Below are 14,137 nucleotides of genomic sequence, written 5' to 3'. Positions count from 1 at the left end.
GCTGAGGTCATGATAAAGTTTTTAAGACCTACAGGCCTTCGTTTTCCTTTAACATATTGCTTCAGTTTGCAACGCCCAGTAAAAGGGATCATTTGCTCATCAGTACCGTAGTACTTAAACCTACGAGGCAAACTGTGACATCTTCTTCATACTGTGTCGATCACTGGCTGAAATTTCCACAGTCTATTAGTTTTAGCCTCTTCAGGTGGTTTTATAGTATCAACAAAGTGCACATTATTCCTGAGCGCAAGGAACCGGTCTCTAGACATAGTGTCACTAATAGCTGATAAAGAAATAGATTTCTTACAGTACATGGGTAGCCTAGGATACCTTATGCACCCCATCATTAAATTTATCCCAAAAAACACCTTCAGTTCATGAGATGTAGTCCCTAGGGATTTCCCTGTCTTTGCAGCACTATACACTGCCTCTTCAAAAAAATTTTCACTGAAATATTAACAGAAATATTCAGTAGGAGTTCCAATTGGTGAAGGACTCTAGAATTAAAAAGAAGATATATTAGTAAGAAAATGGGAATGATACACGAAATAGGTAACTCAGATCACACCTCTTTGTCAGTGACTTCAACAGCACTGTAATTAATGTATGGTGGATGAAACTTCTGAACAAAATTTGATCTCCGAAAAAGCAGTGGTCTGACACCTTCTGTGACACTGTGTGAACTCCTGCGCTCTTCAGGAACTTCTTCGGCACTCAAATCATCATCAGAAGAGTCGTCTGCCTGCTGAATATTTGAAGGAATAAACTCGTCGTGCCGGCCAGGGTGGCCAAGCGGTTAAAGGCGCTACAGTCTGGAACCGCGCGACCGCTACGGTCGCAGGTTCGAATCCTGCCTCGGGCATGGATGTGTGTGATGTCCTTAGGTTAGTTAGGTTAAAGTAGTTCTAAGTTCTAGGGGACTGATGACCTTAGAAGTTAAGTCCCATAGTGCTCAGAGCCATTTGAACCATTTGAAACTCGTCGTCTTCATCTGACGAAATGTCACTCAAATGCGAATCCTCTAATAGAGAACGGATTTGATTGTCTGATAAACCTGCATACAATAACGGGAATGTGCATAAAAACTTTCCCATTCAAACCTGCATGAAAAGCAGTAATATATGGAGGCCAATGACACAACCAACAACACCCACTCGAGGATGAAGTAATACAGTCAACACCTAACCCGCACAATCGTGCTAGTACAAATTTAAAGCACAATTACTGTTCAAAGATATGAAGTTACTAATAATGATCAATATCACAACGTTGTACACACTATTACAAATAACAAGATCCAGCAAATCGCCGAAACAATTCAATTTAACTTAATTATGAGCTACTAATCAGGCGCCGGCATAATGCTCACTTCTCGATCAACTTAAACAACACGTGCTGCAATCTGTTGGTGCCGAATGACAACATAAACATGAGAAGCGCGTAGCGCACAACCTGCACGATCGTTGCAGGTCGGTTGGTAGCAAGGCAAGAGATTCAGTTTGTCGTAAAAAAATAAAAACCTCACCCGCACGATCGTGTGGGTTCGGGTGGAAAGGGATAGGCGATCTCTCTGTCTATGAAATTAACCAGCACCTACTCACACATTTCCCCATCGGTTTCGTCGAGGACAAGTCGAATTTCTTGCTTGAATTCCAACAGATACAGGCTTTGTTCTGGTAAACTCGTGACTTAGCGTACCCTCAAAGGAAAAAGCCACAAGGTGTTAGGTCACAAGATCTAAGTGACTATGTTTGGTCTCCTCGTAACGAGATTAGTCTCTCCGTGAACTTTTTACGCAACAGTGCGATTTTGTCTCCTAAACTGTGGCAAGTTGCGTCGTCTTGTTGGAATCATAAATTCTCGCTGTTCATTTCATCCAGATGGGGCCAAAGGAAACTGTGAGCATCGCCCAATAACCAACTCCAGTCACCGTGACGGCCCTTCTCACAGCAGTGTCGGCTGCCTTTCCTTTCACAAACTGCCCGCCTCTTCCGCGTGAGTACGCGGCCGCGGTATAGAGAGCGCTGTTTATCTAGGGAGACGTGGTGGTGGCGCGATCGGAGGCGTTGCCGCGGGGAGTAGTGAACTGGGACCGGCGGTGCTGGAGCGGCGACGTACTCCACTATCGTTGTCAAGGGGGTCACATGGTTCGGGTCTGTGGCGAGGAATACTGGCTCTGGCTATTGGGAAGTTTGTGGTGTAGAACGGCTTTCTTAGTGTAGAGCTCACTCAAGTCTTCCGGAATTGGTTTATTTGCCGTGTGGTAATCTAGTTGCTCACGGTGGCTGACTCGTGTCAGCGGAATTAAGCCACCATGTTGCTCGTCGCCTAGTGTGAATTTCGACTCCGAGAAACATTCTTGTATGAAAGAATAGATCAAACTTCTACAAGTGAGCGAGATTGTTCAGCCCTTGTACTCCGAAGAGTCTCACTGCCACACCTGTCTCGTTCCCGGTACATTTGTAACTCGGAGAGGAGCCGTGTTGAGTTGCAAATTTCTAGTTGTTTAGCTATCTTAGTCCATGCTCGGCAGTACTGGAATTATTTTCCTATTGTACCATCTCGTTTTGTGATACCCACAGTGCGTGTGTATTATAGCACGCGTACTCAGCTTTAGCCACCTCGCTGAGTGGTGTAACTGCGGCAGTATTGAGCGTGCAGTGGTGTCCCAGACTTAATAGACGAGTCATTAGTCCGTCCCAGCTTCACGAACAGTGTGGTATGCTGCCTTATGGGACTCCTGAACCACAGTGCCTTGGCAGCTGTGCTTCTACTCTCCACGCCGGCCTGCACAATTTTCGCCGAGGAGGCCGCCGCTCCCTAAGTTATGTAACGGTAAGCTAGTAACTTGAAATGGGACTACCTTCCCATGCCTATCTGAAATTCCTTTATCCTGTCAATATCTTCTGAAGAGATCAATTTAGCTAGAATTTTCAACTTTCTGGACTTCATAATGTTGTCTACACGCAGTTCCAGTAGTAAAAAAAAAAAGCACTCTGTCTTCAGGCCACAAGTGGCCCATCGCGACCATCCGACCGCCGTATCATCCTCAGCTGAGGATGCGGATAGGAGGGGCGTGTGGTCAGCACACCGCTCTCCCGGTCGTTATGCTGGTTTCCTGTTACCGGAGCCGCTACCATTCGGTCGAGTAGCTCCTCAATTGGCACCACGAGGCTGAGTGCACCCCCAAAAATGGCAACAGCACATGGCGGCCCGGATGGTTACCCATCCAATTGTCGGCCTCGCCCGACAGCGCTTAACTTCGGTGATCTGACGGGAACCGGTGTGTCCACTGCGGCAAGGCCATTGCCAGTTCTACTAGTAAACTGCCTTTTAAAAGATTAGTGCGAACGAGTTTGCTATCTCAGGGTAAATTTCAGATTAATATGTTACCCGATTTATATTAGCAACTGAGGGGAGTAGGCCGTTTGTTAATAATCCAATTTTGAAATTTCGTGATATGACGTGTGCAGTCATGTTGCACCACAAATTCTTGAAAATTTACTTGTCCCCTATTTCTGAAAAGCTACATTGTTTATTTGCTATGCTTATTTAAAATGGTCGTGCTGTTTGAGAGCAAACCAGAACACCAGTAACAATAGATTATTCAAAATGATTTGTTTATAATTAACTAAAATACCCTTTTTAATTCTTGTACTATAAAACTCTTTGAAATTGTATATGAAATAATGTGTATGTAACGAAAATCATCTGACGATTTTTATTTGTTTTTGTAAATCTTATATTTAACAATGTATTTAGTTGTTTAGTTTTATATAAAAGGAAGTTGTGCATCAGCCACAAGAGTGAGTAAGGAAGAGGCATTTAAAAGACAGACAGTCAGAGGCAGTGAGAGAGTCAGTCATTCAGTGAGTCTGCATTATTGTCTTTAGGAAGCTTTTTGTGCGACACTCTTGTCAGACAAGAAATGTAAGCGTGACAGCGTTACGGAGATGTTTAGCAAACTCAAGTGGCAGACTCTGCAAGAGAGGCGCTCTGCATCGCGGTGTAGCTTGCTGTCCAGGTTTCGAGAGAGTGCGTTTCTGGATGAGGTATCGAATATATTGCTTCCCCCTACTTATACCTCCCGAGGAGATCACGAATGTAAAATTAGAGAGATTCAAGAGCGCGGAGGCTTTCCGGCAGTCGTTCTTCCCGCGAACCATACGCGACTGGAACAGGAAAGGGAGGTAATGACAGTGGCACGTAAAGTGCCCTCCGCCACACACCGTTGGGTGGCTTGCGGAGTATAAATGTAGATGTAGATGTATATATATATATATCTTCAGTGTATATCCAAATCGATCATTGCACAAAACAAGAAAAGTTATATACTCGGTGTCTCCTTTAATATCTAGTACATCAACAACGTCGAACGCTGTGACTTTCTGAAGCAACAACCCTCGAGGATATCAAAGTTGAGTATCTCGTCATATGGAGCCACTAAGTTACTGTGTGAACTTTTATTAACTGTGACTGAAATTTTCTGGTTTTCATTCGTCTTCGTGGTTGTGAATGAATGAGACCCAAACATTAAGTTGCTCCGATGGTATGATTGAGAATTCACTATTATCAATGTCCAATCATAGACAGAACTACAAAAAGTTGTGTATTTTATTTTCACTCAGCGTCAGTGGTCATTAAAATACTTCTCTCCTCTCAAACATTTAAGGGTGGCATTTTAAACTCTTTCACGTAAGCGCTCTTTCCCTCATTCCAAAGGCCTAAGCGGTCAGCAGGGGCCGCCGCTCGCTAACTTATTGTAATCTAGTAACTCTTTCATGTAACCGCTGTTTTTCTCATTCTATGGGCCTTAGACAGTTATTCTCTACCAATTTGGTACCCCTTGTTTTAACAGTGTAATATGTTTTTAAGCTTGGCCAAGATTTTTTAAATTATTATGGAAGCTGCCCATTCTTTTGGTTCAGTACATTATTTAATGTGGCATTCCCGCCTCCTCTTTCCTTTAACGTCGGGGCTGTAACAGCACTGGCCTTGGGCACCTCACGCTGGGTTTGGTCATAGCTGCCTGTATTTCGTAGGCGCGGTGCCTAGATGTAAACAGATCGTTTTTGGGTTAGATTGTTTGGGGGAAGAGACCAAACAGCGAGGTCATCGGTCTCATCGGATTAGGGAAGGACGGGGAAGGAAGTCGGCCGTGCCCTTTCAAAGGAACCATCCACGTATTTGACTGGAGCGATTTAGGGAAATCACGGAAAACCTAAATCAGGACGGCCGGACGCGGGATTGAACCGCCGTCTTCCCGAGTCCAGTGTGCTAACCACTGCGCCACCTCCCTCGGTATGTGCTTCAGTCCGTCTGTACTACTGCCTGTTGTTTTTACGTTCATTTGAAGTACTATCTACTGGGTTTTTAGAATATTGTTGAAGCGAGAATAAAAATTTAAAAAAAAAAGGTGAGAAGAAAAGGCCATAACGCCAAATATTAAAATTGCTTTTCCATTCACAGAATTCTGTGGTTAGCTACGACACCGGAATTTGTTTCTCGCTGGAGATATAGAACCAGTCCTGACATTTTATACGTATTTGTCCACGAATCGCAGAGATTCTGAGATAGAGTCCCGATCCGGTACACAGTTCTAATTGACCATGAATTTTCAAATATGTGAGTGTAGACTGGGATAAATAAGTAAGAACGTAACATCTGGTAACCAGATATTAAATAAATAAATAAAACATCAGGTTTAGAGTACTGCTCTTTTACTCATATTCTCATTTCTGGAAGCTGTTGATCACTCCAGAGACGACGATTCATGGAGAAATAGCAACCAGTCGTAGTTAACCCTTTTCGCCCTGGCGATTCCAGCTGAAATTGCAAATTTCGATGAATTCCAAAGCTTATGGTACTCTTTGAATTATGCCATGAGACACACTGACACAGTAAGCTACAGAGCGCTCTAGCATGCTTCTCCATAACAACCGGCTGTTCCCCGCGTCTTCCTATCGTTTGGTGAGGTGCACAAGGCATTCGAACTTCCAGCTGCATTTCAGCCTTTCGTTGAAAAATGTAGTCAGTGTGAAGGGTGTATTTGTTCATACAAATCTGTGATTTTGTAACTCAAAGAATGGGAAAATAGCTTCCTCGAATAAGAATTTAAGTAGTTAGACCATTTGGAATCGCCGGCCGGTGTGGACGAGCGGTTCTAGGCGCTTCAGTCTGGAACCGCGCGACCGCTACGGTCGCAGGTTCAAATCCTGCCTCGGGTATGGATGTCTGTGATGTCCTTAGGTTAGTTAGGTTTAAGTAGTTCTAAGTTCTAGGGGACTGATGACCTCAGATGTTAAGTCCCATAGTGCTCAGAGCCATTTGAACCACCATTTGGAATCAACAGGTCACGTCTATGCAAGAACATTCCGTGGTCATACCCTTCGCGGGAGGAGAGGGCAGCATTTGCGTCCCCGCCCGTGATCAACCGCGTGAGCTTAAAAGGAACCCATTAAATTTCGGCTACAGGATAAATCACATAAATCTAGAGGCTGTCAATTCAACTAAATATCTAGAGGTTACAATTAGAACAACTTAAACTGGAACGACCACATACTTACCGTAATGTTGTGGTGAAGTCGAATTAAAGTCTGCGTTTTATTGACAGAACACTTAGAAGATGCAACAGGTCTACTCAGGAAAGTGCCTACACTACCCTTGTCCGTTCTCTGATCCTTACCAGACATAATTGATGCAGAGCATCGAAGACGTTCAAAGAAGGGCATCTCGTTTTGTATTATCACGAAATAGGGGAGAGAATGTGATTGATATAATACGCTAGATGGGATGACAATTATTAAAACAAAGGCGTCTTTTGTTGGAGCGAGATCTATTCATGAAATTTTAGTCATCAGTTTTCACCTCCGAACGCTTTTCATTTTGTTTATACCGCCTGCAAAGGGAGAAATGATCATCGTAATGAAATAAGACAAACCTGAGCTCGCACGGAAAAATTTGAGTGTTCTTTCTTCAAGCACGCTTTCGAGGGTCCAACGTAGGCTAATAGTCTGAAAGCGGATCAAAAAATCCTCTTACATGCAGTTCAGTGTGAATTCCAGAGTAGCCTTCTAGATGTAGATGTATCAGTTCAGTTTCCGTCTGAAGAAAAGTGAAACCTCAAAACTATCTCGTCATTCACCAGACACTGTGAAACTAACGTGAGTTGGCCCCCACCCAGCTTAGATCCTGGTAATGGTCTTGGAACATTCTACTCATGCTACTGTGGTTTCCTGGCGATTAAATATACTGTACACGGAAGTGACAAAGTTCGCGGGATACCTCCTAATATCGTCTTGGGTCTACTTCTGTCCAGCGTAGTGTAGTGTGGCGTGTACTCAACAAGTCGTTGGAAGTCCCCTGCAGAAATACTGAGCCGTGCTGCCTTATAGCTGTCCATAATTGCGATAAGTGTTGCCGATGCAGAATTTTGAGCACGAATTGATCTCTCGATTATGTCCTATAGAAGTTCAGTGGAATTCATTCTTTCGCAGCGGTAACGTGCTTTCTTCGACACAAACCTTTTCTGATCATTCCGTGACTAAGTAGCACTTTCTGCCTCTTGCGGATAGCTGGTTACCTGCAACGTTTCTGCTACACCTTGCGGATTCTCCATTCTCACTGTGCGAGAAAATTCTGCAGAAATTCCCCTTATGAACACATCCAGCGCCCGATCCTCAGCCTTTCCAAATAAAACTCCAGCAGCATCCGGTTTCTTACTCAACTCGTAAGTTGGGTGTTCAGCTTGCGTATCCTGTTCGAAAACGCTTCCACAATCTCATTTGGCAATTTTCTGAAATTACTTAACTTTTCTCGGAAGAAACGAGCAATATTTTGTTTTTTGTTCCCTTGCTTTAGCTATTACCAACTCTGTGGTTACTTTACATTTGCCCAACAACGTAAAGTGTCTGGCAGGTAGCAGATCAAATTTTAGATGTAGCTCAAAATCATTTCTTTTGGACAACTCCTTCTATTCCATGGACGAGTTTCTGTTTCATAACTGGTAAAAAAAAAAAAAAAAAAATTGTACCTCTAAATGTAGTTGCACGTGTAGAACTAAAAATTTCAGTAATATCAATATTAGCACTCTTCATGTGTGTATATATGTCTTGTAATCTGACTTGTTCCACGTCACATCGATAAAATAATCTTGAAAATGATCTGTGGAACGTGACATAACTAAACTAAACTCAAAAGCTCATGGTACATGAAGTATGTCTTAGCCTCACCTGACAAGCGCAGTTTGGCAATCTGCAGTGATGTTCGTTCAGACCAGTTGCACAAGCTGGCTGCGGATAACACATCCTGAATAAAACATAGTGACATCCTCCGACGTTTTGCCAGAAAAAGAGGAAATAAGACTAGCCGTTACAGGATTCGCGGATGGGAAAGGTATTGCCAAAATTGATTTTAAATCATTAGGACATGATTGTGAAGAACCTCCCATTTGACTACGTAATAATGTAACCTGTTTTGTCAGAGCCGGTACCGTGTCTGCTGCAGTAGCTGCTCGCGTTTGTGCAGTTTTCTTTTCTGCTGTAGTAAGCCTTTCACACCACACACGATATACACTACAACGAATATCAAATTTTCCAATTACTTCGTCTCATCGACACCCAATGACACTTAACAGAGTTCTCTTTTGCATGACCATACTGAAAGTGGAATATATGACAGGAATAAGCCTGCCGGCCGCGGTGGCCGTGCGGTTCTAGGCGCTGCAGTCCGGAACCGCGGGACTGCTACGGTGGCAGGTTCGAATCCTGCCTCAGGCATGGATGTGTGTGATGTCCTTAGGTTAGTTGGGTTCTAAGATCTAGGGGACTGATGACCTAAGATGTTAAGTCCCATAGTGCTCATAGTCATTTTTTAGGAATAAGCCTATTACCATGCGTTATGTGTCTAGACAAGTTACAAATTTTACAGTCTACCAGTACAAAAACACTTTACTCCTGGACAAAGGGAAATCCGGAAAAAATTCGCGAATTTTTTCATCCGGAAGAATTTTTCATTGTTTTAGTTTCGAGTTAATTTTTTGTAATTTTGACTGGTAATTGTAGTAATATATCATAAGCGAGAGAAAAACACCAATATAAAACTTGCAAAGAAAATGCGCCATTTACAACAATAAAACACAGTGGACACAAGCGTCCGCAAACAACAAAATGTGTCAAAGGCTTTAGGACGAAGAGTGGGCAATACTTCGTAACAAAAAACTGCTTTCCATGAACGTGGCTTCACGACAATTTCAACTGGGGTCGTTTGAGCAATTGCCGGTGGTTCATGCGCAGAGATGAAGTCGCGTATCGGCGGCACCTACTACTTCTAGATTCTTGTAGTGTGACTGTTAAATGCATACGCAGTACCTGCAAGCAGCAAGATTCACGCGTGCGCAGAGCAGTCGGAGTTGGAGTGGTCTCCACGTAACCCGCTTTTACGTTTCGTGATTTTGCTTTTCTTCCTTCGTTTACAACTCTCGCGTCAAATAAAAACAAAACGGATTTCTGTGGCTGGGAGCTGTCAAATGAATTAAAATACATTCATATAATTACGGAAAACTAAAATATGTTATTAGTTCCAGTTTGCTGATTTTATTTTGTGTCCACGTTACTGGCAGTCAAGCACTAATCGCTTTGAAGAACAATGAAGTTATTTTTTTCGGTTTGCTAAAGAAATTTGGTTTTTATTAATCTTTTCCGCAGAGGCAGTAAATTTATTTGGAATGGAGAGTTTCATTCCAAAACTATTAGCTAGTTTCAACTGCAGTATGCCATAATAAAGAACCAAACATGAGACGATACAGCAACGGTACGCCAATAGAATTGGCTTCCCGAATACCACACTGAAAAGGTTTAGCAGAATTCATATGTATCTGTCTTCCGCGAAACACAGTGTTTCTCCATCACAAGACTTGTTTCTGAACTTGTCTGTTCCCTTCTCTAGGCTTGACGTTATTCCTTAATATGTGTTATTTAGGGCTTAAATTTACAGAACGCTATTCGTCAGTAAATTATAGACTGGAAGCACACCGTGTTTTATCATTGTAACTCTCCACAAGGCTTTGTATTTATTCCTGGAGTAGAATATAAACTGTGATTCTTGAGTTTCTCCCGGCGTATTTGATAATCAAAATATCCACGGGTGTACTGCCAGTCTACAATGTCCAACGGGCACAATATTTCGCCGATCATACATGTCGCCATTATCAGGTGAACTGACGGACTGAGCTCCTGTGAACGTGCCGGCACGGAGATCCGTACGCTAAGGCTGCTCAGGGGGAACTGGTTTCGTCGCAAGTAACGTTTTTAATTTTTATACAGTTTGAGAAAGTCATGAAAAGCTTATTATTCTTAGTTCTGGTGTATAAAAGCCTTCTTTTTAATTTTTGCAAGAAAATTGTACCTATTCTTTATTACAAGCTTTTTGCAATGCTGTGTGGATGTAAACTTCAGTGGAAATGCCACTGAACAGTATTGCAGTGAACCATAAAAAAAAGTCTATGTTGAAGTCGCCACTAAGCGAAATTCTAATGTACTTTGAGCTACGTCATCGCATCTGCTCATGTGCAGTAATCATGTCTCCTGGTGCTCTCTGGCAACCAAACGAATCTAAAATTCGTAAACAACTCTCGGGAAAATATTATGAACGGTGGTTTGAGAAGCGTTACTTTCAAAGTAAATTTATTTTTACGCAAGATAAATTATGTTAGGTGTGAGACTATGTGATGAATTTCTTAAATCACAGAGCGTTTGACTCTCATTCAAACCTTAACACTTCCAGCACCAGCCGCTTGGAAAAATTTTGGGCCCTGAAGACCAGCCATTTATGTATGCCATTACTTCAAGTTTTACCAGTAGGCCTACATTTGCATTTGATATATCTTAAAGGATTAACATACGCTAAAAAGACCTATATTATACGTGAAAGCTCAGCTTTTCTTATAGCTATACTGTATGTTTATTTATGTAAACCTTGAACTTTCGTTTTTGTGTGTTAATGGTAATTGACAGTGATGTTCCTATTAGCTGACTACATCACATGCCCTATACTCTCAATAACTGCTTTAATTTACTGGCGAGACAACGTAACATAAACTATGATTGGCTGACAGACGAGCGTCACAATTTCGATTTCAGTGCTTCGGAAACTTGCAGCGTACATGTTGCTGCACATCAAAGATCTTTCCAAAACGCATTATTTTTTGCTGGGTTTCGTTTCCTAAAGTGCCTGGAAGTTTTACGCTGGTATATAAAACCTTTACCATTCAAAAGATTGATAAGTTATACAGTTCCGAGGGAAAGTGTATTGTCACTTAACATGGAGAAAGTGTATCTACACCCGAAAAATATGTATCTTCACCCAAGAAAAAGCTTATTTTCAACTGGGAAATTCAGGAAAAATCCAGAATCTTTCTTTTCTTGTCCACGTACACACCCTGTTCCTACAATTTCCCTTAAATTCAGATAATGGGCTTTGTAAAAAGTAGCTCTGAACACTATTTCTTATTCTGGACATGATCACCACCAAAACATACTTGTGTGAGAAACAAAGCATTTCAGTGCCTCACCCCACAATTTTTGTAACTGCTGGTGTGGCTCTGTACGAAATCCTTTGTACCTTCTGATGTAGATGCTGCAAGGTCAGAAGCAGGACCACTTCCTGACACCAATTTTGCAAGAGGTGACTATTGGGAGGGCGTAAGTAGGGCTGGTTCTGTGTCAGAAGGCACTCTCCCAGTTCACTCCTTGCCAGTTTTCCTCAGAAGGGTGGTAGTGACCTGTGGTCACTGGTGGGCGCAGTGCATGAAGATTCAGAATTATTTATTTATTTCCATGAAAATACAGGTAGCATCTTGAGTCATGGTTGGTATTGTCAGTCAATGCCTGCTGAGGAATCGCATTGTAAGCGGCATTCAGCCCACTCAAGGCAGCTGAATCTCCACTTGTTGAGGCCCCAGCACTGGCTGTATCATGATGCTGAAGTAGTGGATGGTAGCGGCACATATGCTGAACTTACACGTGCTGACTTGGGAGGTGCCCTGTTCCCTCCAGCTCACCACCTTTCTCCGTCATCCGTCGTACCCTGATGACGGTTATCATGTAGCCGAGAAGTTTGATGATACTTAAACTTCCTGGCAAATTAAAACTGTATGCCGGGCCAAGACTCGAACTTGGGATGATACTGGCCTGCCATCCAGGTATGAGCTATTTGGTTAACTGGAATGTTAGAAATGTTGATTTCCTGATCATGATGGGTAAAAAAGGCCTCTAAGTACTCCAATCTGTGACAGGGGAAGACTGTGTTGTTGAATTCCATGGCCAGTGATTATTATGAGGTAGCTAACCCTCCCAGTGGTGACGGTTCAATCCCATGTCTGTCCATCCTGATTTAGGTTTTCCGTGATTTCCCTAAATCGCTCCAGGCAAATGCCAGGATGGATCCTTTCAAAGGGCACAGCCGACTTCCTTCCCTGTTCTTCCATAATCCGATGAGACCAATGACATCACTGTCTGGTCTCCTTCCCCAAACAACCCAACCCCTCCCAGTGGCAGGTGTTATTCTCCATAGCGCACAGGAAATCTACAGCAGATTTGTGCCAGATATCACTTCGTTGCAGTCAGGGAATTGAGTGCAAACATTATGTACACCATCGATCCATCTGACCGACTGCCCTATGAGCTAAACTGCTGGGGTATTTATGGAGTGAAGTAGTGGCTGATGTTTATACATCATCATTCATCATGACTGCATAGAGCTTGCTATTACCAAGGCATCAGCGGTTTTTCTTGTGCTGTGCTTGTTTAGCAAGTTTGTTATAGTATAGAACTGGTTCATAAAAGCTCTTGCTACCATTTCTTGCATTCGCCTTAGCCTTAAAGATGACATGAGCCTGTTTACCTGCTCTGACTGACTACATTCTGCTAACCCTGCTATGTGGCTTGCCAGAAATGCTGATGTGGCTTGCTCTGAACCAGTCTCGGTTATGAAATGTTTTCATTGTGGCTGCCTTATGTTGTAATGTAGAGAGATAGCTTCACTCTGGGACTTTGAAAATTTTATCTGTTTCACTGCCCTGTACAAGACTGGCATGCAACACTACCTGCTTGTGCCGATACATATTGAGCAGAGAACTAGGGTCACAATGACACTGCTACAGGGATAGATAGTAGCTCCTCTTGTTTATATTATATCTTGTGTTTTTATTGTTTTGAATCTAAGAAATTATGTTTCACAACCCTCAGTATCGAGCAGAGTTTTGTGAACCTGATATCTCATTGCAAAATTACTCACAGGTTTATAAAAATTTGACCGAGTGATTTTTATGGCTGATGAGCAGAGGGGAGTAGGCAAGGAAAATGTATGGTTGTAGAGGTGTGTTCTGGCACCTAAACGTTTAGAAATTAAGCACTGCTATAAACATATAAACCAGAGACTCTCGTAGTATTCAGTCCCTTAAGCAATGTTCTATTGTGCCTCATGGGACAGACGGATGCTGGCTCCTCCAACCTGTCCTGGAAAACATACAACTTATCAATTTCAGGCCAGAATATCTAATGGCTGGCTCCTCTTTATGCACGCACAATATTTCACTCTGTCTCTGTAAAGGAATTTTGTGTAACAGCTCTGACATTACGTTCTGCAAGAACTACACACTCCCCCTCCCTCTTTTCTGCACTTCTCTCTCAGTGTGTGTGACAACAGGTGTGGTCCCATTAACTAGTCGTCTTTGATATCTGACCACACATAAGCTGAAAAATGGTGCTGATGGATTGTGAACTGCTTAAAGTTTGTTATGTAGATTTACACCCAACCACACATGGATTTTTTTTTTTATTTTTTAAATTAACTGTGCATGATTGTTGCAGCTGCCAATTCTAAATAAAAGCTTTTCCAGAAACAGTGATCAGCTAGGGATTGTTGCTTTAACTAGTGTGACTGGCTGTGTTACAGCTTTAAGACTCATTTACAGAGCATTCCCTTGGTGTCAGATTGTCCTCCTAGCAAATTATACATAGAAAAGGGCGAGGTAAAAAGTGTAAGTTGTCACAGAGATCCCACTGGTACCAGTTTTTAAAAAAATGACTTTTGATGGTATAATTGAGCAACAATCTAAACCAAGTGTGTAATTAGATTT

At 42.4% G+C, this 14,137-nt stretch overlaps 1 protein-coding gene and 1 pseudogene across 1 annotated transcript in view; one reads left to right on the top strand and one right to left on the bottom strand.

The window, feature by feature from the left end:
• The window catches only part of LOC124775688 (Down syndrome cell adhesion molecule-like), a 195,830-nt gene that overhangs the window by 102,896 nt on the left and 78,797 nt on the right, over window positions 1–14,137 (top strand). The window lies entirely within an intron of this gene.
• On the bottom strand, window positions 3,194–3,311 carry LOC124778059 (annotated as a pseudogene).

Source organism: Schistocerca piceifrons, chromosome 2, assembly GCF_021461385.2.
Source record: "Schistocerca piceifrons isolate TAMUIC-IGC-003096 chromosome 2, iqSchPice1.1, whole genome shotgun sequence".
Lineage (NCBI taxonomy): Eukaryota > Metazoa > Arthropoda > Insecta > Orthoptera > Acrididae > Schistocerca > Schistocerca piceifrons.
This window is presented reverse-complemented; position numbering and strand designations above follow the sequence as displayed.